This window comes from Mustelus asterias, chromosome 9, assembly GCF_964213995.1.
Source record: "Mustelus asterias chromosome 9, sMusAst1.hap1.1, whole genome shotgun sequence".
In the NCBI taxonomy this organism is placed as follows: Eukaryota; Metazoa; Chordata; class Chondrichthyes; order Carcharhiniformes; family Triakidae; genus Mustelus; species Mustelus asterias.
In genome coordinates, this window is record NC_135809.1 from 110,895,478 (window position 1) to 110,921,861 (window position 26,384).

The 26,384-nt window shown below is 47.3% G+C and overlaps 1 protein-coding gene across 2 annotated transcripts in view; it reads right to left on the reverse strand.

Moving 5' to 3' along the window:
• LOC144498925 (ras association domain-containing protein 8-like) overlaps positions 1 to 25,888 on the reverse strand; it is a 52,460-nt gene extending 26,572 nt beyond the window's left edge. Inside the window, exon 1 of one of the 2 annotated variants that reach the window (XM_078220839.1) lies at positions 25,842 to 25,888. The gene's annotated coding sequence lies outside the window, so the exon portion shown is untranslated. Of the gene's footprint in view, positions 1 to 25,559; positions 25,816 to 25,841 lie in introns of those variants that run through there. The other variant, XM_078220838.1, reaches the window with a different exon arrangement.
• Positions 25,889 to 26,384: the final 496 nt, after the last annotated feature.

Here is a 26,384-nt window from a genome sequence, read left to right on the forward strand (position 1 = left end):
CTCCCAATGGCAGAGCAGGCTGGGTTGGTGTAGCAGCACGATAGAGGAAGAGGAAGAAGAGGAGGAAGAGGAAGAAGAGGAGGAAGAGGAAGAAGAGGAAGAGAAGAGGAAAAGAGGAAGAAGAGGAAGAGAAGAGGAAAAGAAGAGGAAGAGGAGGAAGAGGAGGAAGAGGAGGAAGAGGAGGAAGAGGAGGAAGAGGAGGAAGAGGAGGAAGAGGAGGAAGAGGAGGAAGAGGAGGAAGAGGAGGAAGAGGAGGAGGAGGAAGAGGAGGAAGAGGAGGAGGAGGAAGAGGAAGAGGAAGAGGAAGAGGAAGAGGAAGAAGAGGAAGAGGAAGAGGAAGAGGAAGAAGAGGAGGAAGAGGAAGAAGAGGAGGAAGAGGAAATCTCCTCCCCACACACAAAGGTCACTGCTGTGGCCACTTATTGGCCCTCGAAAGTCCACCTGCTATCAGTAATTGGACACTAAACGCTCGCTCTGGCCACTAATCGGCGACTTCTCTGGACAATGCAGTGTTGAAACCCCCCATTTGACTCCAACATTATGGCCCCAAATACAAAACCCAATCCCAGGAAGGTTGGGCGGCGGGGGGGGGATTTAAAAACTCAATAAGAGTTTTATAATCAAGACCAATGTGGGTCAGTGAGCTAAGGGGATGATGGGTGAACGGGACTTGGCGCGAGTCAGGACATGGACAGCAGATTTTTGGTTGAATTGAAGTACACTGGACGGCACGGTGGCACAGTGGTCAGCACTGCTGCCTCCCAGCGCCAGGGACCCAGGTTTGATTCCCGGCTTGGGTCACTGTCAATGTGGAGTTTGCACATTCTCCCTGTGTCTGGGTGGGCTTCCTCTGGATGCTCCGGTTTCCTCCCACAGTCCGAAAAACGTGCTGGTTAGGGCGCATTGGCTGTGCTAAATTCTCCCTCAGTGTACCCGAACAGGCGCCGGAGTGTGGTGACCAGTGGGTTTTCACAGTAACTTCATTGCAGTGTTAATGTCAGCCTACTTGTGACTAATAAATAATCTGTAACTTTAATTTTTTACAAGGAGGGTGAAAGGTCAGCTGGAACAGTTAACTACAGGCTGTCTTGTGTAGGGGCAATGGGTTTTGGAGAAGCAATTATCAGCCCCGGCTCAGTAAACAGCTCTCACCCCAGTCAGAACCTGAGAGTTCAAAACAGATCCCAGACAATCAAACGCAATCTATGCTGACGTTTCAGTGCAGTGCGGAGGGAGTGCTGCACTGTCAGAGGGTCAGTGCTGAGGGAGCACTGCACTGTCAGAGGGTCAGTACTGAGGGAGCGCTGCACTGTCAGAGGGTCAGTACTGAGGGAGCGCTGCACTGTCAGAGGGTCAGTACTGAGGGAGCGCTGCACTGTCAGAGGGTCAGTACTGAGGGAGCGCTGCACTGTCAGAGGGTCAGTACTGAGGGAGCGCTGCACTGTCAGAGGGTCAGTACTGAGGGAGCGCTGCACTGTCAGAGGGTCAGTACTGAGGGAGCGCTGCACTGTCAGAGGGTCAGTACTGAGGGAGCGCTGCACTGTCAGAGGATCAGTACTGAGGGAGCGCTGCACTGTCAGAGGGTCAGTACTGAGGGAGCGCGGCACTGTCAGAGGGTCAGTACTGAGGGAGCGCGGCACTGTCAGAGGGTCAGTACTGAGGGAGCGCTGCACTGTCAGAGGGTCAGTACTGAGGGAGCGCTGCACTGTCAGAGGGTCAGTACTGAGGGAGCGCTGCACTGTCAGAGGGTCAGTACTGAGGGAGCGCTGCACTGTCAGAGGGTCAGCACTGAGGGAGCGCTGCACTGTCAGAGGGTCAGCGCTGAGGGAGCGCTGCACTGTCAGAGGGTCAGTGCTGAGGGAGCGCTGCACTGTCAGAGGGTCAGTGCTGAGGGAGTGCTGCACTGTCAGAGGGTCAGTGCTGAGGGAGTGCTGCACTGTCAGAGGGTCAGTACTGAGGGAGCGCTGCACTGTCAGAGGGTCAGTACTGAGGGAGCGCTGCACTGTCAGAGGGTCAGTGCTGAGGGAGCGCTGCACTGTCAGAGGGTCAGTGCTGAGGGAGTGCTGCACTGTCAGAGGGTCAGTGCCGAGGGAGTGCTGCACTGCCAGAGGGTCAGTACTGAGGGAGCGCTGCACTGTCAGAGGGGCAGTACCGAGGGAGCGCTGCACTGTCAGAGGGTCAGTGCTGAGGGAGTGCTGCACTGTCAGAGGGTCAGTGCTGAGGGAGTGCTGCACTGCCAGAGGGTCAGTACTGAGGGAGCGCTGCACTGTCAGAGGGTCAGTACTGAGGGAGTGCTGCACTGTCAGAGGGTCAGTACTGAGGGAGCAGTGCATTACGTGCTGTATTTGTGCACATTGCGGTATTATTGGTCTGTCTCTATGTTAAACACTATGGAAATTACAGGATCGTTTGACTAACCTTTGAGAAATTCTGCAACTTTGCATAATGCAAAAAAATTTAAGATCACCGCTTGTGTTCATCTGGAACTCTGGGCCCCTAGAGACAGGGTGGGGGGGGCAACTGAAATGTTCAAATAGAGTTTTATAGTACCTTGTCAATTAAGGTGAGGGAGGGTTAATGGAACTAAGGCGAGTGGATGAAGTTCAGGTACTGATCCAACATGATCCAACTCAACAGCAGAACAGGCCTGAGGGCCTCTGTTCCTGAAGGGTGGGGTTAGGACAATTTGTTTCACGCAGGAGGTTACCAAGACTCCCCAGCAGGCGGGGGTGGTGGAGGCAGAGTCCAGAATAACTTTCAAAGGGAAGTGAATAAATAATTGGAAAATAAATGTGAGCAGCATCGGGGAAAAGGGGGCTAAATGGCCTCAACTCCAGATGGATGTGAGGGGCAAGACAGAGGGAGTCTGGACGCAATGCGCTTCCCCAAACCTGCGTTAAGCGGTGGTGAATTCACTATTCCACCCGTGGCAACACCCCTGCCTGTAAGCAAGTCACAAACCGACAGCTCAGACTGACAGAACAGAACCCGGGGCTAGTGATTAAGCGGAACTTAGCAGGAGTGAAGTAAACAGTCAAATCACCTCCGAAACCACAAAAGGTGGCACTGACATCTCATACCTCGCTGTTTGTGCTCACACGGAATGAGGGAGAAAGAAAGCAAACAAAATTTACATTTTTATAGCACCTTGAGCAAACTCAGAATATCCCAAAGCTCGACATTTAAGTACTGAATCATAGTTACTGTTGAAATATGGAAATACATATCCTATACCCCAATTCATTTTCGCCGATACAAAGCGGAAGTGATTGTGGAAGAGAAGCCGCTTCCCTTGCTATGTTTTTCAGCTAATCTCTTGTATGGACTTGCTTTGGGACATTCTGTACTTTGCCTTAGCCATTGTGTAGGTTAGATGTGTGATCGATCCCTGTGTTTACAGTGCTGAAATCTGCTTCCCTCTGAACAGCCAGCACGCTCACATCCACAAGCCAGAGGAACCACTTGCAACGTGTGTGTAAATTCACAATGGCAACCACTTCCCCTACTGCCGATCTAACAATAGATCACAGACCTGAAACGTTAACTCTGATCCTCTCTCCACAGATCCTGCCCGACCTGTTGGGTAATCCCAGAATTTCCTGTTTTCATTTCACCTTCACCCAGTGTTTGGGTGTTTTAATCAAACATTTCCTGAGTATTTTACAGAGGGGAGGAGGGAACTCAAGTTACAGGAGACGGAGGAGAGTTTGCTGCGAAACACAAAAGGTCTATTAAAGCAGGAATAGAAATGAGCATTTCAGTGGCGCCTTTCACATCCCCAGACCTTTACAGCCGATGAAATACTTTCCATGTGTAGTCACTGTTGTAATGTAGGAAATTTAGCAGCCTATTTGTGCACAGCAAGCTCCCACAAACAGCAATGTGATAATGAGCAGCTTTAGCTTTTGGTTGTGGGATAAATATTGGTCCAGGATATCAGAACTCTCCCAATCTTCAAATTGTGCCATTCATGCTGAGATGCTATTCACCTCAATTGACCTTCAGTAGTGTTTATAGTCCATGATAATATCCTCTCACCCATTAGCATATCTTTCTATTCCCATCTCCCCCATCATTCTATCTATTCCCATCAACCATTCCCCTGGTATGGAGTTCCACATTCTCACCATTCTCTGGTCAGAGGTTCCTCCTGAATGGCCTCAGTACCGCAAGAAGCTACAAAGGGTTGTGAACGCAGCCCAATCCATCACGCAAACCAGCCTCCCACCCATCGACACCGTCTACACTTCCCGCTGCCTCGAGAAAGCAGCCAGCATAATCAAGGACCCCCACCCTGTGGAGGAATACACTCTTCCATCGGGAAAAAGACACAAAAGTCTGAAAACACACACCAACAGACTCAAGAACTGCTTCTACCCTGCTGCCTTCAGTTCTATCATATATTAAGCTGATCTTTCTCTACATCCTAGCTGTAGAACCACTCCAGTGTAGAAGGAGGCCATTCAGCCCATCGAGCCTGCACCAACAAGAATCCCACCCAGGCCCATTTCCCATAACCCTACGTATTTACCCTGCTAATCCCCCTGACACTAAGGTCAAGTTAGCATGGCCAATTCACCTAACCCGCACATCTCTGGAATGACTGCTATGACCGTGACATTACATTCTGCACCCGCTCCATTCCTTCTCCCCTATGTATTCTATGAAAGGTATGCTTTTGTCGGTATAGCGCATAAGAAACAATACTTTTCACTGTAACCCAGTACGTGTGACAATAAATCAAATCAATCATGGGTTTATTACTCACCGTCTTATATTTATAACACCAGTAGTGGTCTCCCTGATCTCGGTTTACCTTATTAAACTTTTACAAAGTTTGAAAGCTCTCCCTCAGTCTTCTCCTTTCTAAAGAGCCCCAACCTACTTGGTCTGAATTCACTTCGCTCAGACCTGAACTAGGGCTCGAGTCCGGCCTTGTCTGCACAGCTCATTAAGACGGTGCATTTGGTGAATCATGGGGAGTGGAGATGGATGGAACAGCCCCTTTGAAAGATCCAGCCCAATTTCATTGACAGTCTCTACCTAGAGCCCTGTTATAGCTCAGAGAGCGAGTGGAGTGATGAGCTGAGGCACAGGCTCTTTGATACAATTCGAGATAAGTAGTCATAGAAACCCTGCAGCGCAGAAGGAGGCCATTCGGCCCATCGAGTCCGCACCGACCACAATCCCACCCCCACATATTTACCCACTAATCCCTCTAACCTACACATAGAACATAGAACAGTACAGCACAGAACAGGCCCTTCGGCCCACGATGTTGTGCCGAGCTTTATCTGAAACCAAGATCAAGTTATCCCACTCCATATCATCCTGGTGTGCTCCATGTGCCTATCCAATAACCGCTTAAATGTTCCTAAAGTGTCTGACTCCACTATCACTGCAGGCAGTCCATTCCACACCCCAACCACTCTCTGCGTAAAGAACCTACCTCTGGTATCCTTCCTATATCTCCCACCATGAACCCTATAGTTATGCCCCCTTGTAATAGCTCCATCCACCCGAGGAAATAGTCTTTGAACGTTCACTCTATCTATCCCCTTCATCATTTTATAAACCTCTATTAAGTCTCCCCTCAGCCTCCTCCGCTCCAGAGAGAACAGCCCCAGCTCCCTCAACCTTTCCTCATAAGACCTACCCTCCAAACCAGGCAGCATCCTGGTAAATCTCCTCTGCACTCTTTCCAGCACTTCCACATCCTTCTTATAGTGAGATGACCAGAACTGCACACAATATTCCAAATGTGGTCTCACCAAGGTCCTGTACAGTTGCAGCATAACCCCACGGCTCTTAAACTCAAACCCCCTGTTAATTAAAGCTAACACACTATAGGCCTTCTTCACAGCTCTATCCACTTGAGTGGCAACCTTTAGAGATCTGTGAATATGAATCCCAAGATCTCTCTGTTCCTCCACAGTCTTCAGAATATCCTTTGACCCTGTAATCCACATTTAAATTAGTCCTAGCAAAATGAATCACCTCACATTTATCAGGGTTAAACTCCATTTGCCATTTTTCAGCCCAGCTTTGCATCCTATCTATGTCTCTTTGCAGCTTACAACAGCCCTCCACCTCATCCACTACTCCACCAATCTTGGTGTCATCAGCAAATTTACTGATCCACCCTACAGCCCCCTCCTCCAAGTCATTAATAAAAATCACAAAGCGCAGAGGACCAAGCACTGATCCCTGTGGCACTCTGCTAGCAACCTGCCTCCAGTCCAAAAATTTTCCATCCACCACCACCCTCTGTCTTCGATCAGATAGCCAGTTACTTATCCAATCGGCCAACTTTCCCTCTATCCCACACCTCCTTACTTTCATCATAAGCCGACCACGGGGGACCTTATCAAAATCCATGTATATGACATCAACTGCCCTACCTTCATCAACACACTTAGTTACCTCCTCAAAAAATTCAATCAAATTTGTGAGGCACGACTTGCCCTTCACAAATCCGTGCGGATTATCCCGGATTAATCCGCATCTTTCTAAATGGTCGTAAATCCCATCCCTAGGGACCTTTTCCATCAATTTACCAACCACCGCAGTAAGACTAACCAGCCTATAATTACCAGGGTCATTTCTATTCTCTTTCTTAAACAGAGGAACAACATTCGCCACTCTCCAGTCCTCTGGCACCATCCCCGTGGACAGTGAGGACCCAAAGTTCAAAGCCAAAGGCTCTGCAATCTCATCCCTTGCCTCCCAAAGAATCCTAGGATATATTTCATCAGGCCCAGGGGACTTACCGACCTTCAGTTTATTCAAAACTGCCAGTACATCCCCCCTCCGAACATCTATTTCCTCCAGCCTATTAGCCTGTAACACCTTCTCTTCCTCAAAAACATGGCCCCTCTCCTTGGTGAACACTTAAGAAAAGTATTCATTTATCACCTCGCCTATCTCTACTGACTCCATACACAAGTTCCCACTACTGTCCTTGACCGGCCCTAACCTCACCCTGGTCATTCTTTTATTCCTCACATAAGAGTAAAAAGCCTTGGGGTTTTCCTTGATCCGACCCTCCAAGGACTTCTCATGTCCCCTCCTAGCTCTCCTAAGCCCCTTTTTCAGCTCATTCCTTGCTAACTTGTAACCCTCAATCGAGCCATCTGAACCTTGTTTCCTCATCCCTACATAAGCTTCCCTCTTCCTTTTCACAAGACATTCCACCTCTTTCGTGAACCATGGTTCCCTCACCCGGCCATTTCCTCCCTGCCTGACAGTGACATACCTATCAAGGACACCCAGTATTTGTTCCTTGAAAAAGTTCCACTTTTCATTAGTGCCTTTCCCTGACAGTTTCTGTTCCCATCTTATGCCCCCTAATTCTTGCCTAATCGCATCATAATTCCCTCTCCCCCAATTGTAAACCTTGCCCTCTCAGGACTCTAAGGGGCAATTTTTAACCTGGCCAATCAACCTAACCCGCACATCTTTGGACTGTGGGAGGAAACCGGAGCACCCGGAGGAAACCCACGCAGACACGAGGAGAATGTGCAAACTCCACACACAGTGACCAAGCCGGGAATCGAACCCAGGTCCCTGGAGCTGTGAAGCAGCAGTGCTAATCACTGTGCTACCATGCCGCTGAGAGATCTCAGCCACATTGTAAACCAATACAGCAGATACAAGAAGCCTAGTGTGAGGCTGGACAGTGTGTACAAGGAAGGCTTGAACATGCAAGGATGGATACTGGCCTTCAGTGCTCAATTCAGCCATTGGCACCCACCATCAAAGCTTGTCCTTAAGTCATATGTCCATTGAAGATTAGCGGCAGTGGTTAGCACTGCTGTCTCACAGCACCAGTGACCCAGGTTCGATTCCAGCCTTGGGTTGTTAGGAATTGGTTAACTGCAACCTTCCACTTTAGACCTAATTTGTATGTTAATTATTTAATAGTACTCACCGAGATATATAAAGGTGTTGCAGGTGGCACTGGGTGTGTGTATGTTGAAAGAGAATAAAGTGAGTTTGTGAAGAAGCTGGACTTGCATCATCTTTTATTACTGAACTGCAACCGAGAGGCTCAACATAGGTGACTGTGTGTGGGGAGTTTGCACATTCACTCTGCATCGGCATGGGTTTCTTCCGGGTGCTCTGGTTTTCTCCCACACTCCAAAGATATGATGTGGATATGCAGCTTAGATGGATTGGCCATACAGAATTGCCCCTTTAGTGTCACAAGATGTGCAGGTTAGAATGGATTAATCATGGCAAATGTGTGGGTTTATGACGATGACCATTATACACAATTGGGATGAGTTACATGCACAAACTGAGTGGAAATCTCTCTCTGCCATTACCACGAACTGATGAATTCTCCTAGCGCCAGGACAGCATTTTCTGTAGTAATAGGATTGTTTTTTTTTTAGTTTTTATTTTACTACACTAGCAAATTAGCTGCACACAGATATCCCTTTACTACACATTAACAATAACTTTGAATTAGAATAGAATAGAATAGAATCCCTACAGTGCAGAAGGAGGCCATTCGGCCCATCGAGTCTGCACCGACCACAATCCCACCCAGGCCCTACCCCCACATATTTACCCACTAATCCCTCTAATCTACGCATCCCAGGACTTTAAGGGGCAATTTTTAACCTGGCCAATCAACCTAACCCGCACATCTTTGGACTGTGGGAGGAAACCAGAGCACCTGGAGGAAACAATTTCAAGCTTAGTTTAAATTTAAAATTTACATAGTTGAATTACACTTAGCGCGTCAGATGTACGGGGGAGGAGGGTGGGGAGACTTGGGTGGGATGTTCTTTTGGAGTGTTGGTGCAGACACGATGGGCTGAATGGCCTCCTTCTGCATTGTAAGGATTCAATGGTACCATAGTAACAAGGTAAACCATTCTGAGAAGTGAAGGATTAGTACAGATACTCTTCACGAGGGCAGTTTTTGTGGTTGCTGATTTTTTTTACTATCCGTTGTGGTCGGGTGGGTAGCATTTCGCCTCAAGTCAAAAGGTCATGGGGTCAACTCCCATCCCAGAAATTTGAGCATAGAATCCCATAAGCCAATCCCTGTGCAGCACTGAGGGAGTGTGTCATTCGGATGATAGGTTCAAGAATGGCCGCTGTCTCCCCTCTCAGGTGGATGTAAGAGACACAAACAGCTGTGCATACATTGATTGTCATTATTCCTCCATTACACACAACTTCATCACCTGGATGAGTGCAACTCCAATGATACCGAGGGTGTGCAACACCGTCCATGGCAAAGCAGCTCCCTTGATCAGCACCCCACCCAACATCTTAAACACTCATTTCCCCTGCCACCGATGCACAGTGTGTACCATCTACAAGATGCAGTGGCAAGTCACCAAGTTTCCTTTGATAGCACCTTCCAAACTCGCAACCCCTACCCATCAAAGAGTACAAAGGCAGCAGGTACATGAGAACATGACAACCTGGAGATTTCCCTCCAAGCCACTCACCAGCCTGACATGGAAAGATATCACCGTTCCTTCACTGTCGCTGGGCCAAAATCCTGGAATTCCCTCCCTAATTGAAGTTAATTTATTAGTCACAAGTAGGCTTACATTAACACTGCAATGAAGTTACTGTGAAAATCCCTGAGTTGCCACACTCCACACCTGTTCGGGTACACTGAGGGGGGGAGTTTAGCACGGCCAATCCACCTAACTTGCACGTCATTTGGACTATGGGAGGAAACCGGAGCACCCGGAGGAAACCCACGCAGACACGGAGAGAACATGCAGACTCCGCACAGTGACCCAAGCTGGGAATCGAACCCGGGTCATAGAATCTTACAGTGCAGAAAGTGGTCATTCGGCCCATCGAGTCTGGGACCCACCACAATCCCACCCAGGCCCTATCCCCATAACCCCGTGCATTTACCCTAGCTAGTCCCCCTGACACTAAGGAGCAATTTTTTTTAAAGCATGGCCAATCCACCTAATCCGCACATCTTTGGACTGTGGGAGGAAATTGGAGCACCTGGAGGAAACCCACACAGAGACTGGGAGAACATGCAGATTCCGCACAGACAGTGACCCAAGCCAGGAATCGAACTGGCACTATGAGGCAGCAGTGCTAACCCCACCCACAGTGGGTAGCATTGTGGGTGCACCTACACCACAGGGACAGCGGCAGTTCAAGAAGGCAGCTCACCACCACCTTCTCCAGAACAAATGGGAATGGGCACTAAATATGGGCCCAGCCAGCAACACTCTCAAAACCATTTTTAAAGAAATGTTTTGATGGAATCCCCTAATTGTGAAAAGTAAATACAAGTTCTTTCTTTCTTTAATCCCACACATTCAAATGGTCAGACTGACTCCACGCCAGATTAGATTTACTGTTTACAGAAACACCTGTGTCACGGTCAAATATACGGTGGATAAGGTTACTGTGAATCAGTCCCTGCTTTCCCTGCACACCCAGTCTCCAGGCTGGGTGACAAAATATTCCCATTGGACAGGAGTTCTAATAATACTGTGCTGTCTCCCACTGGTTGATACAAATAATACCCCGCATCAACAGACAGACAGAGGGAGAGATGGAAACTGGAGAGAGGGGAGGCGGAGACAGAGAAAATGGTGAAAATGCAGAAATGGAGGGAGAAAGAGAGAATCCAATAGGTACACAGGTCACTGAAAGTGGCAATGCAGGTGGAGACGGTAGTCAAGAAGGCATACGGCATGCTTGCCTTCATCGGCCGGGGCATTGAGTTTAAAAATTGGCAAGTCATGCTGCAGCTTTATAGAACCTTCATTAGGCCATACTTGGAATATAGTGTTCAATTCTGGTCACCACACTACCAGAAGGATGTGGAGGCTTTGGAGGGGGTACAGAAAAGATTTACCAGGATGTTGCCTGGCATGGAGGGCATTAGCTATGAGGAGAGGTTGGAGAAACTTGGTTTAATCTCACTGGAATGATGGAGGTTGAGGGGCGACCTGATAGAAGTCTACAAGATTATGAGGGGCATGGACAGAGTGGATAGTCAGAAGCTTTTTCCCAGAGTGGAAGAGTCAATTACCAGCCGGGGGAGGTAGTGGAAGCGGATACGATAGTGAGTTTTAAGGGGCGTCTTGACAAATACATGAATAGGATGGGAATAGAGGGATTATGGTCCCCGGAAGGGTAGGGGGTTTTAGTTCAGTCAGACAGCATGATCGGTGCAGGCTTGGAGGGCCGAAGGGCCTGTTCCTGTGCTGTAATTTTCTTTGTTCAACAGAAAGAAAGGTTCCTCCGGGTGCTCCGGTTTACTCCCACAGTCCAAAAGACGTGCTGGTTGGGTGCATTGGCCGTGCTAAATTCTCCCTCCGTGTACCCGAACAGGCGCCGGAGTGTGCTGACTAGGGGATTTTCACAGTAACTTCATTGCAGTGTTAATGTAAACCTACTTGTGACACTAATAAACATTAAAAACTTTAAGCAGGCACAGATGAGGGGAGAGAGAGAGAGAGAGACATGAGGGAGAGCGAGAGCGTGTGAGTGAGAAAGAGAGAGGCAGAGAGAGAGAGACAGGGTGAATGGTGGAGAGAGAGAGAGAGAGAGGGAGGGAGCAACAGGAAAGCAAGGTGAAGGCTAGATAGAGGCATAGGGAGAGGAGCTGAGGAAGTGAAAAATACATCGTTTGGGGGAGGGGTGGGGGGGAGGAAGTGGAGAGAGAGAACACAAGAGAAAAGACAGGGGACAAAGCAAGACTGAGTGAGCAAAAAAGAGGAGGAGGAAGAAAATCTAAAATGTTGAAAACGCTGATGGATTTTCCAAGTACATTGGCAGTGAAACTATTTGGATCAGTTTGCTGGAGTGGGTGGGTTTTGCTCCAGGATATAATAATGAATCTTAGCAAATGCTGTCGGATAATATTCCTGTGAGCTGTCTTGCAAAATGTTACCACTTAAAATGCAGGTAGTTACCGTTGTTCTATGAAACTAGTCAGAGAATGCTCCTCCGCATTCCTGCTCCTGAAAGTTTGGAACGTCTTCCACCTGTTATATGTCTATCGTGTGGAATGTTCCCTGACCTGTTCTGAGCTCCGTCTGACCCTGACCCACACAGAAACTGACACACCAAGAATGCATTAGAACAAACACAGACTCCAATCATCCCCTTCCTCAGGCATCAGCGCCCGAGAACCTGTTCCGAAAATATGTTCACAACTAAAACGTGCCTGACTGTTAACCCCGCATCATCGATAACCAGGAAATCATTAACTTCTACTGATTGTACAATCACACGTCCTTTCTTACTATTTACCAACTTTTACCTTGTCCTGTCACTCTGTTCTCAGCTCTGCAGCAGGCCCAGAGAAAGGGCAAATGATCACTTCTGAGGCGATTAATGATCAAATGATCAATTCCGAAAAGGTCACATTGCAACATTAACTCCGTTTCTCTCTCCACGGGTGCTGCCCGACCTGCTGAGCTTTTCCAGCATTTCGTTTTTATTATTTCAGATCTCCAGCATCTGCGGTATTTTGTTTTTCAATGATCACTTTGTCTCCTGGGGCCTTCGAAACGGACTCTGTTCACCAGCTTCAACCAAAACAGAAAATGCTGGGGAAACGCTCGGCTTTTGTTTCAGATTCCAGCATCTGCAGTATTTAGCCTTTATCTTACTGTTCCACCCACTTCTTCCATTTCCATTTCAGAACCTCTTACCCCCTCAGTAACCTCTTTGCCCCCCTCCCCATCCCCGAAAGCTTTGTTACGATCTGGAATGCACTGCCTGAAAATGAGTGACCAAAAAAAGACATTCAATAACTTTCAGATGGGAATTGGTGAGATGAATATTTGCAGGGATATGGGGAAAGGTCAGAGGAGTTGAACTAATTGGTTAGCTCTTCCAAAGGGCCAACACAGACGTGCTGGGCTGAATGGTCTCCTTTTGTATTATTCTCGGATCCTTTCTAATCTGTAGTTTCTGCCTTTTATTAGATGTTGGACTATCTTTTGTTTCTGGAGGAAAACTAAAAAAGTGTTGTCTACCAAACTAGTTTTAATTCTCTACCTTTTAAGTACAGGAAGTGTGTAGACTGACAGCAGAGGCACAATTCATTGAGAGTTACCCAGATAAAGGCAAAATACTGGAATCGGAAACAAAAAACAGAAAATGCTGGAAAATCTCAACAGGTCTGACAGCATCTGAGGAGAGAGAATAGAGCCAATGTTTTGAGTCGCGATGACCCTTCGTCAGAGCTTCATAGAATGATTGAATCTCCAGTGCAGGAGGAGACCATTCGGCCCATCGAGCCCGCACCGACAACAATCCCACCCAGGTCCCACCCCCGCAACCCCACATAGAGCCCAGCGCTCCTTCAGAGAGGAGCAAACTCAGCAATTGAGAAAATGTCATCCACAATTATGCAGGATGCTCTGAATTGCAAAGCAGCTAGTTTAAGCTGCCTTCTCCGAGGACGAGTAGTACATGCTTTCCATTACAGACCTGAAACCAGCTCACAATCAGCAGACATTTCACCCACATTTGTTGCTGCCATGTTTCTCTTTCCCCAGAGAAATGTATTTTGTCAGGCCCATCTTTCAGATGGGACACTTAATCGAAGCCCCGTCTGCCCTCAGGCTAATGTAGAAGATTCCACCGACGCTATTTTGAAGAGTAGGGGAGTTCTTCCTGGTGTCTTGCTCAATATTTATCCCTCAGCCAACTGCATTAAAGCACACTACCTGGTCATTGATCTGTTTGTGGGAACCTGCTGTGGGAATTGGCTGTCATGTTTCCTGCAGTGCCAAAGCTCCGTCAACACTTCCTTCCGAACCTGCAACCTCGATCCCCTAGCTGGGCAAGGGCAGCAGACACCACCACCTGAAAATTCCCCTTCAAGCCACTCACCATCCTGACTTGGGACTATAATCGCCGTTCCTTCACTGTCACTGGGTCAAAATCTCTTCCTAACAGCATTGTGGATGCACCTGCACAGATGGACTACAGCGGTTTGAGAAGACAGCTCTCCACAGCATTCTCAAGGTCAATGAAGGATGGGCGGCAAGTACTGGCCTAGCCAGGGACTCCGACATCATCAGAACGAATAACAAAAAATCCACACAAGCGACTACACTTCACAACTTTGTCACTGGCTGCAAAAGAACTCTGGGACAACCAGTGGTTGTGAAGGGTGCTATACAAATGCAAGTTCTTCTTGAACTTTGGGAAGTATTGAACATTCTGGGATTTTTTCAGGAGAATTTTATTTAATTCAGCAGGTGAAACTCGAGGAGTTAAACACCCAGCGTTCTACAATGGGCTTATTATCGGAAATTTGTCACTCTAGCGTGAATGCACTGAGTAAAGTGGGTAAGCTGTATAATCTTTAACCACTTACCAATCTCTTGACAGAGTTCCATGTAAACACTACCCAGCATGATAAAGCAGTCCGCTGCAACGCAGTATCGATGAAACTGTGAACTAGAGGAGGGTTCAAAGGACAGGATGGTCTAACTGCAATCCGAACAGACTCTGCACACTTTTGCTTCTGCACCACTGGAGTCCCTTTTATCAGAGTTGGGGTGTTTAAGCCACAGTGCATTACATCAGGTTCACACTGGTGTAACAAGTCCAACTCCACTTTCATTAAAGTATATTCTGGTAGTTGCATATATTGCATTACATCAGAGAGAGATTCCAACACTTGGTGAAACTGATGGTGGCCTTTGTCAGTTACAATGGGAAGCTGTTACTGAAAGAGTTCATACTGTCAATCATTTAGAAGGCTGAGAGGGGATCTTATAGAGACCTATAAGATAATGAAGGGGCTGGATAGGGTAGAGATGGAGAGATTCTTTCCACTTAGGTAGGAAGCTAGAACTAGAGGGCACAGCCTCAAAATAAAGGGGGGTCAGTTTAGGACAGAGTTGAGGAGGAACTTCTTCTCTCAGAGGGTGGTGAATCTCTGGAATTCTCTGCCCACTGAAGTGGTGGAGGCTACCTCGTTGAATATGTTTAAATCACGGATAGATGGATTCCTGATCGGTAAGGGAATTAGGGGTTATAGGGATCAGGCGGGTAAGTGGAACTGATCCACTTCAGATCAGCCATGATCTTATTGAATGGCGGGGCAGGCTCGAGGGGCTAGATGGCCTACTCCTGCTCCTATTTCTTATGTTCTTATTGGGCTCAGTGGGTAGCCCTCCTCCCCTGAGTCAGAACGGTGTGGGTTCAAGTCCCACTCCAGCGACATGAGCCTAAAATCCAGGCTGACCCTCCCATTGCAGAACTGAAGGAATGCAACACAGTCAGAGGGTCAGTACTGAGGGAGGGTGTCCTCATCAATGTCTATCACTTTTTTTTTCATTCATGGGACATGGGCATCGTTGGCTGGCCAGCATTTATTGCCTATCCCTAGTTACCCTTGGAGGGCAGTTGGGAGTCAACCATATTGTTGTGGCTCTGGAGTACATGTAGGCCAGACCAGGTAAGAATGGCAGATTTCCTTCCCTAAAGGACATTACAGAACCAACTTAGCCAACATCACCAAATAGATTATCTGGTCATTTACCTCACTGACACCAAATAACATAAGCAGATATTAGGACAGCGGACTAAAAATGTGTCACTGCCAGCCCCAGCCATCCTGAGGTACTCCTTCCTGGACGCCCCCACCTCTTCCAGATTCCTGTCCCCTCCCAGACTCCCGCTTGACCAACCAGCTTGTGTGGGATGGTGGGTCAACATTTCCTCTCCCCCATCGCACAGCATGTAGTGGGAGACGCGCTGCTCTATGTCTACTGGGGAGAGAGAGAGAGAGAGAGGCTGTTCACTCATTGACTGCAGTACAAAGCAGCCTGAACGGCGAGTACACTGCAGTTAATCATTACCCAGAACATGAGGATGCGTCACCTCCACATTCATTAATACACGGGACACTTTATTGGCTCCCATGTTCCTGCTCTTAACAACCTGTTGTTTGCCTCAATGTGACTCACCACCAACTTTAACATGTGCCCATGCTTACACTATATCCACCCCCGCCTCCCCCCGCCCCCAGTAAAAGAAAGCAAGTTTGCAGAGTACATCATGAGTTTTAATCGTGTGATATTAACCAGAACATTCTTTCATTCACCTTCTCACTGGGTCCTAAGTTCTGGAATGTCCTCCCTAAGCCTCTCTATCTGGAGGGTTCTCTGTGCTGGCTGGTGGCAGGCAGGCAGGATCTCTCCTTAAAAGCCTCCCTGAACCCATTGCAGAGCACTACCCCCCCTGCAAAGCCCAACCACCGCCCCCCCCCCCTCATTTTCACACAAATCCTGGCCACCCCCAGCCCCCTTGCCAGACTTCGGACTAGCCTGCCAGATCTAGCGCAGCTCCCTTCTTCAAGCCATGAGTGCAGTACCAACAGTGGCCTCGACTCCCAGTGGCGCTGCCAGTACTGTTGGCCTCTGATTGACTGGCAACTCTCCCAGGCAGGACGCGCTACCCGGTGGGGCTGAAGCCTCACCTCCGGTCTATATATCAGCCATTAAGTGGCTGTTGGGCTGGCCATTCGTCACCTGAGCGGGCTGGCCCAATGGAGGTGTACAGACCAGGGCACCTCAGAATCCAGCCCTATATCCTTCAGGGTTTCCAGTGCAGGGGCAGCAAGGAAAGGGAGCTCTGGTAAAAAAAAAAATAGGGGAGTGTGATCTTTGCAAATAAACCAATAAGAAGACACTCCTTACAGGAACATAATCAAGCATAAGAAATAGGAACAGGGGTAAACCATTCAGCCCTTGGGATTGCTCTACGGTTTAATAAGATCATGGCAGATTTGCCATCTCAGCGTCACTTCCCATCCACTCGCATATCCCTGGATTCCCTAAGATTAAAAATCTATCTATTCCAGTCTTAATGATGGAACAGTCACAACCCTCTGGGGTAGAAAATTCCAAAGATTCACAACCCTGTGATTGGAATTTTCCAGCCCTGCTTGTCCCAAGGCCGGAATTTTCCACCCAAGGTCAACGGGCCTTTGCATGGTCCACGTCCTGCCCGCTACGATTCCCATGGCAGGGCAGGATGGGAAAATTCTGCCTTTTCAGTGAAGAAAGTTCTCCTCGTCTCAGTCCTAAATGATTGAGCCCCTTATCTATGTCCCTTCCACTCACTGTGTTCTAGATTCCCCAGTCTGTGGAAACAGTGTCTACCCAGTCGGTATTCTGCACATTTCTTCTAAACTCCAGTGTGTATAGACCCAATTCAATTGGCCACTCATCCCAGGGATCAATCTAATGCAGCTAGGTTGATCCTCTACGCTCTATTCTCACCCTGTTTCTTAGATTTTCTGAGTATCACCAAGTGAATTTTCACTGCAGGAACCTTGTCGATACATAGAAAACTGTCAAGAAAACAAAAGGCTCTTGAACTATTCTGCTCAGAACACAAACGTGCTTCTAACTAAAGGTGGACATGAGGAGAGGTCTTCCCCTGTAACATGGGGACAGATGATTGCAGGAAGATTGGAGGTTTGGAAACGCAGAGAACATTTTGGTCCCATTGCATAACTGAGAACCTACGTAATGGTTTCAAACTGTACACCAACAGTCAAACACCCATAGGGCCTACTGTCGTTTCAAACCTCACTGCAACCAAAGAATTAAATAACTTGCATTTCTGTGGCACTTTTAATAGCTTTAAGATGTCTCAAATGCTTTACAGCCAATCAAGTACTTTTGAAGTGTCATCACATCCTATCCTTTCCTTCTCCCCTATGTATTCTATGAATGATATGTTTTGTCTGTATAGCGTGCAAGAAACAATACTATTCACTGTATGTTAATACGTGACAATAATAATTCAATTCAATTACTCTTGCAATATATCGCCAATTTTTACACAGCAAGATTCCCAAAACAGCAATGTGATAATGACCATAGAACATGTTTTTACTGACATGGTTTGATGAATAAAAATTGAACAGGATAACCTCCTCCCCCCCCCCCCCCTTCTTCTTCCAATAGTAATCATGGGATCTTCATCCACCTGAGAGGGTTGACATTTATTCATGTCAGACATCTCATCCAAAAGATGTCCCCCCCATCCACAACCCCCGACAATGGCCAAAACATTGAATGTATTCAAGAGGCGGCTGGAAACAGCACTTCAGCAATGATCGTAATGAATGGCGGAGTGGACTCAAACGGGCCAAATGGCCTCCTCCTGCTCCTATCTTCTATGTTCCTATAAACACGGACATAGCCCAGTTTCTGTGCTGTAAACTTTAGGTAAAAAGATCGCAGAGTACCTCACTGGCTCAGTGACTAAGAAACAGACTCTACATTCTGTCCAGTTGGTGAAAAATTAATTTGTAAGTAATAACTGAAGCTGTGATTAATGATAGAGTAATTATTAGTATTGAAATCATGATTGTGTTTGAAACTAGATCCAACAGTTCAACTAATCTATGCAAAACGTACAAAGCGAGACCACACTGATTGAGAATCAGGATGGGCTAGCAGAGAAGATGGCCATTTAGCCCCTCACATCTGTACATGAAAGACAAATTCCTTTGTCTAATTTCCCAGACGCTTAAAAGTTTTACTTTTTCAAATATTTATTCCCCCTTTAAAGCTAGCCTGCACCTCAGTTTCTGGTTGGCCAATTCAGGTCTTAACAACTCTGGATAAGAAATACCCACAGTACTTTGGGGCAGCTGGTGATTGCTAAAGGCACTTCACTGGCCAGTGGGAAGTTTGTTCCTTTTTTACCTTGTTGAAACCCTGATAATTTAATCTCCTCTCCTCTGCTTCAGTGGAAACGACACCAGTTTTCCAGACTCAGCTCATAACTAAAGTCCCTTATCCCTGGAATCCACACCGTGAATCTCTCCTCCACAATTTCCAAAGCCTTGACATCCTTCCCCAAAAAGGACAACTGAAATTGGAGACAAAATTCTACCTGGGGAGGAGCCAGTGATTGGAACAGTTTCAGTGTTACCGCTTTAGTATTCTATACCCCTATTTATAAAACCACAATTCATAAAGAAAGCTGCAGGAAAGACACGACAGGTGTGGCAGTGTTTGCAACGTCTGTGCTGTGGCTCTATTTTCAGAAACTCACCCAAAGAACAGTACAGCACAGGAAACAGGCCCTTCGGCCCTCCAAGTCCGTGCCGCTCCTTGGTCCAACTAGACCAATCGTTTGTATCCCTCCATTCCCAGGCTGCTCATGTGACTATCCAGGTAAGTCTTAAACGATGTCAGCATGCCTGCCTCCACCACCCTATTTGGCAGCGCATTCCAGGCCCCCACCACCCTCTGTGTAAAAAACGTCCCTCTGATATCTGAGTTCTACTTCACCCCTCTCACCTTGAGCCTGTGACCCCTCGTGATCGTCACCTCCGACCTGGGAAAAAGCTTCCCACTGTTCACCCTATCTATACCCTTCATAATCTTGTACACCTCTATTAGATCTCCCCTCATTCTCCGTCTTTCCAAGGAGAACAACCCCAGTCTATCCAATCTCTCCTCATAGCTAAGACCCTCCATACCAGGCAACATCCTGGTAAACCTTCTCTGCACTCTTTCTAACGCCTCCACGTCCTTCTGGTAGTGCGGCGACCAGAACTGGACGCAGTACTCCAAATGTGGCCTAACCAGCGTTCTATACAGCTGCATCATCAGACTCCAGCTTTTATACTCTATACCCCGTCCTATAAAGGCAAGCATACCATATGTCTTCTTCACCACCTATGTTGCCACCTTCAAGGATTTGTGGACTTGCACACCTAGGTCCCTCTGTGTTTCTATACTCCTGATGACTCTGCCATTTATTGTATAACTCCTCCCTACATTATTTCTTCCAAAATGCATCACTTCGCATTTATCCGGATTAAACTCCATCTGCCACCTCTCCGCCCAATTTTCCAGCCTATCTATATCCTGCTGTATTGCCCGACAATGCTCTTCGCTATCCGCAAGTCCAGTGGGTGGAATTCTCCAGTCCCGTCCGTCACAGGATTCATAGCAGGCGGGACGGGACCATGCAACGGTCCACTGACCTTGGGCTGGATTTTCCAGTCTTGTGGGGACAAGCATGGCTGGAAATCCTCACCCAAATGATTAACTGATCTGTTATCCAACAGATGCAGAGAATCTCCTGCATTTCAGATACTCGATTCCGGTTTCTCACATCTCCGGTCTTTCACATTTAAAAAAAAAGTTTTAGCGCTTTGTCTTTGCATTTTTAAAGTTTTGTTTTCCACAATTTCACATATGCAAAATGCCCAACATCTGTTTTCAGCAGCTGTCAGTGACGGCTGAGAAATGTCCCGGTACATGGGGACTGTCGAATGTCTTTCAGGCCCAGGATTCACTCTGTCTTTTCGCCAGCTTCATGGGCACAGATTCACTAGAGTGGTCCGGCTTGAAGGCCGAATGGTCTGCTTCTGTTACTGTGTAACAGGCTCGAGGGGCTGAATGGCCTCCTCCTGTGCCGGTGGGAAGTGAGGACAGATTTTTGCTTGTTGACCGCGTCCTGGACAATTTCAGCACCGGGCAGTGGATTGTACCTTAGTAATGACTCCAATTCCACATTTGGTCGCCATCTCACACATTCCTGGTGCAATCTGCATAGGTCACCATGGCAACAAACCGGTTAATGCTGAACATTCCAATCGAGTGATGCAAATGAGGGCAAGTCATACAGTCAAGTGTAAACCAGGGAGATAGACCAGATATAACCGCACACGGCAAAATACACAGGAGTCAGTCACTCAGAGCAGGCGCGGGGATAAGGGAACTACAAATCTCAAGACAAGCTCCTGCCCTGGAGCCTTTTCCGCTCACCACATCTGAAAGACAGCGCAGTGCGACTGTGCTCATCACTGGCACAGGGAGTGGTTGAGGTGAATAGCATGGATGCAGTTAAGGACATGAGGGAGAAATGGTGATCGGATGAGATGAAATAAGGTTGCAGGAAGTTTCTCTCAAACATAGGGAGGATGGTCCCAATGGTGGGGGAGTCAAGAACCAGGGGTCACAGTCTGAGGATTCGGGGTAGACCATTTAGGACGGAGGTGCGGAGACATTTCTTCACCCAAAGAGTGGTGAGCCTGTGGAATTCACTACCACAGGATGCCAAAACATTGAATGTATTCAAGAGGCGGCTGGATACAGCACTTCAGCAATGATCATAATGAATGGCGGACTGGTCTCAATGGGCCAAATGGCCTCCTCCTGCTCCTATCTTCTATGTTTCTATAAACACTGACATAGCCCAGTTTCTGTGCTGTAAACTTTAGGTAAAAAGATCGCAGAGTACCTCACTGGCTCAGTGACTAAGAAATAGACTCTACATTCTGTCCAGTTGGTGAAAAATTAATTTGTAAGTAATAACTGAAGCTGTGATTAATGATAGAGTAATTATTAGTATTGAAATCATGATTATGTTTCACTGGATTCTCAACCTGCCCTTCGAATCTCTCACACACGCTGACATTATAACAGCCGAGGTTTTTTTAAAAATCCAAACAGCCTTCTTTAGCCACTCATATCATTCAATTTAGGGATAAAGCAATGGAGTGATTCTAGCTGGGATTTCCCGGCACCGTCATAGAATTTTTACATTCCTATAATGCAGAAGGAGGCCATTTGGCCCATCGAGTCTGCACGGACTCTCTGACAGAGTATCTTATCCAGGCCCTCTCCCTATCCCCATAACCCCACACATCCATCTAACCTACACATCTTGGGACACTCGAGTCCATGGCTAATCCACCCAACCTGCAGATCTTTGGACCATGGAAGGAAACCCAAGCACCCAGAGGAAACCCAGGAAGAATGTGTAAATTCCACACAGACAAGTCACCCGAAGCCAGAATTGAACCTGGGTCCCTGATGTGGTGAGGCAGTAGTGCTAACCACTGTGCCACCATTGGTGTCTGTCAGGGTAGGTCCTGCCACGGGCGATTCAGTGGCCCAGCCATAGGTCCATGGGGGGCTAATGAGGATGAGTTGAGGGGGTGAAACAGGGAGCTGGAGGAAGAGAGCACTCGGAGGAGCGGGGTCAGGATGGTTGGGTAGGAGGTTACAGAGATAGGGAGGATGAGAAGCCTTGGGCTGGGGGTGGGGTATACTTCATGCATAATAATGAGAATTTAAAACTTGAGGCACTGAGGGACTAGGAGACAATGCCAGAAAGGAAAGGGATAATTAAAGCAAGAGTTAGAACACGCGCAGAGTATTGGATGCCTCCATTTTATGATCCCAATGATGCAATCCGGCTAGGATATCATCAGTCAAGTCAGAAGAGAAAATGGCATGCAATAAGGTTTCAGCAGCAGGCGAGCTGAAGTAGAGGCTGAGTGGGGAGGTGTTTTTTTAAAAATTCCTTCATGGGACATGGGTGTCGCTGGCTGACCAGCATTTATTGCCAATCTCTAGTTGCCCAAGTGCAGTTGAGAGTCAACCACATTCCTGTGGCTCTGGAGTCACATGTAGACCAGGTCAGGCAAGGACAGCAGATTTTCTTCCCTAAAAGGACATCAGTGAACCAAATGCGATTTTCCGACAATGGTTTAATGGTCATTAGTAGATTCTTAATTCCAGATATTGTTTATTGAATTCAAATTCCACCATCTGCCGTGGCGGGATTTGAACCTGGGTCCCCAGAACATTAGCTGAGTTTCTGGATTAATACTCTAGCGATAATACCACTAGGCCATCGCCTCCCCGGAGGGCGAAATGGGCAGTCTTAGTGATGGCAGGAATATGCAGTCAGAAACTTATTTCAAGGTCACGAACAGACAGGCTTAATGTCAGGCTGTTGCTCGGGAGAGGGGTGGAGTTGGTAGCAAGGGAACAGAGTATGCAATGGGGACTGAAAATAATGGCACCAATCTTCCCAATATTTCATTGGAAGATATTCCTGTTCCTCCAGTACTGAATGTCGGGTAAGCAGTCTGACATTTTAGCAATGGTGGAGTCAGGAGAGGTGGTAATGAGATAGAGCTTGGTGTCAGTGTCCACATGAAAAATAACGCCACGACTTTGGATGATGCCACCGAGGGGCAGAAGGATGGGGGACACCCGAGGTAACAGTATGTGAATAAGAGAAGCCACTGCAAGACATTCTCTGGCTATGATTAGAAAGATAGGAATAGGGACACACCTATGTTTACCTCGAGAGACTGTCAACACACGCTGGAAAGATTCACCGTAATATTGTGTTTGCTTTCTGCTTTTTTAAATTCTATTTATAGTTCAGTTGACATCAGCAAGAGAGAATTATCTCACAGGAGCTGCCGTGGCTCGGACACAAAACAGTTCAATTCACATCAGTTGGCACATTAATCAACCCACTCTGCATCAGAAGAGTTTGTGTAAATTCAGCTTCATCGCATGGTATAAAACACTAATGCCTTCCTCTCACTGATCAAATACCCCGCAAATACAAAGAATCCTTGATGAACTAAATATGGACAGGCCCAATCAGATCTTACTAAGCACAAAGCAGGCGTATTTCCCCTTCCCCATTGCAGTGATTGTGTTATGTAGGAATGTCCACAGCCAATTTTCACAAAGGAAGCTCCCACTAACAGCGATGAGATAGCAATTTTAAAATACATATTTTCAATGATGTCGGTTAGGGATAAATGCTCCACAGGACACTAGGGAGAACTCCCTGCACCTTTAAAATACTATCATTGGAACTTTTATGCAAATGAAGTTTCAAGTTGCAACTGAAAATTGACCCCTCTGACAGTGCGGCGCCCCCTCGGCACTGACCACCCGACAATGTGGTACCCCCTCGGCACTGATCACCCGACAGTGCAGCGCCCCCTCAGCACTGACCCTCTGACAGTGCGGTGCTCCCTGAGTCTGACCCTCTGACAGCGCGGTGCTCCCTCCATTTAGAACATAGAACAGTACAGCACAGAATAGGCCCTTCGGCCCAAGATGTTGTGCCGAGCTTTATCTGAAACTAAGATCAAGCTATCCCACTCCCTATCATTCTGGTGTGCTCCATGTGCCTATCCAATAACCGCTTAAATGTTCCTAAAGTGTCTGACTCCACTATCACTGCAGGCAGTCCATTCCACACCCCAACCACTCTCTGCGTAAAGAACCTACCTCTGATATCCTTCCTATATCTCCCACCATGAACCCTATAGTTATGCCCCCTTGTAATAGCTCCATCCACCCGAGGAAATAGTCTTTGAACGTTCACTCTATCTATCCCCTTCATCATTTTATAAACCTCTATTAAGTCTCCCCTCAGCCTCCTCCGCTCCAGAGAGAACAGCCCTAGCTCCCTCAACCTTTCCTCATAAGACCTACCCTCCAAACCAGGCAGCATCCTGGTAAATCTCCTCTGCACTCTTTCCAGTGCTTCCACATCCTTCTTATAGTGAGGTGACCAGAACTACACACAATTTCATGAGAGGTGTGCATCAGTGGGCCTTCTGGCAACAGATTCACTGCTCGTGGACAATCACCTCGTCAATGGGCAGGTGTCTCATCAGCAGACAAAATATGCCATCAGGAAACAGGTGTCCTGTCAGATGGGTGTGCCATCCAGCAACAAGTGTGTCAACGGAAGGCCGGTGTGACAATAGTAGAATGTTGTAATCCAGGATGACCCTTGACACCCATCTCGCTTGCTAAAAAACCTGCTGAACCCCAACTCTTTGGACCAATCTTTGCTGACCTCCTCCAATACATCATCGTTAGTGTTTGGTTCGCTTTCTGTCCATGAAGTGCTTTTGGTCACGAGGAGCGATTCTTCAGCCAGCTAGCTACCTGTAGGCCCTGAGGAATACACTGTTGATTCAATTCATTTGTTTACCAGAGATTCTGGCAAGTCCTTTGGAAAGAAGCAAGCGTGGCCTCTCTGACCCTGAATGTTGTGTAAAATGCTTCAGGTAGTTAACCAATTCCATCAGAATAAGTTAAGTTGTTGAAAGGTCCGTCTTTTTGCATCAGACAGTGTTTAGAGTAAGAACTCACTGACACACACACACACGATTAAAAAGATCTAAGATTAGATTACCCCAAATTATACACTCCACTAAACATTCATTTCAGGAGGCTGTACTTAAACACGGTGAGACACACACAGGGAGCTGTACTGAGCTCACTAACTCAAGAAAGCAGGGGCCCATCAGATGAAAGGCTTTGGGGGATATATGAGATAGATCAGCTGCTAAACCTCTGGGACAAAAGGAGCAGGTCAAAGCCGAAATAAGGCTTGACAGCAAAGGATTGCCATTGTTTTCCAACTCTCTCTGAACATTGTAGAGAGAAAAGAATCTCCAAAAAGCTCAAGAAACCAAAGTTCCCTCCCTACAATCATTTCCAAACTCAACTTGAAATGGGGGGGGGGGGGAGGGGGCAGAGGGATTACTAACATCCTATCCTGAATAAAATCCAACCTGTACACACACACACACAGTATAATGTACACACATTCCTATGCGCCCAGGAAACTGGCAACTCAACTCTCCTTTAACACATCGACCATTGGAAAGTTGCGAGGAGAGTTCTAAATGTTAAGACTCACTGTGGGATCGATGTTTGAACAGCGGCTTGTAGTTTAAAGAGAGTTTTTAGACCGTCACTCACCTCCCTCCTGTCGCTGTGCACAGACTGGTGTCCGGGTTAAAAGTAGCTTGCTGCAGCCAGCAGGGTGAAATGGTCCTTGTTAAATTGTAATCCACACAGAGACAGAGCGAGCGCAGACCAGGAAGGCTGCTGCCACTCCAGTGTTACAATGCCCAGCACCTCTCGATACTGCCAGTGTTGAGTAAACGCAATGTAATGTTCTGCCGCTCCCACCTCCACAACCAACCAGCAACCTCACTGTCCCAGGTGTGGGAGGAGCCCCAGCGTTTAGGTGACACTCACCGCCGTTCAAATTCAATTCTTTAGCAAGAAAATAATGGATTAAAACAGATCGGAGGAGGGTTATTTTTTTTGTCGTTGTTGCTGGCCACACTGCTAACCGAACGGCACCGTCAGCTTTTCAAACAGCATCAAGTTACTCTCAGAGAGAGACGTCAGTCCAGGTGCAGGAAGAACAAGGCTTCACTTCCTGATCAAGTCACCCTGGCGTTACCTGTCACCTGTTATGTTCAGGAAGGGAGAGCTGCTCAGTATAGAAACCAGATTCAAACAGGATCTGCCAGCTTTCCAGAGTGTCAGAAAAAGCTTTGGGCTAATCAAAGACATTTCCTGCCTTCCAAAATCCCCCTGCTTCGTGTTTCATTTAGATGGCGCCTTACTCTTAGTAAGAGTTTTAACAACACCAGGTTAAAGTCCAACAGGTTTATTTGCTACCAAATAAACCTGTTGGACTGTAACCTGGTGTTGTTAAAACTCTTACTGTATTCACCCCAGTCCAACACATCATGGCCTTATTCTCACACAGAACCATAAACAGGCCTTTAA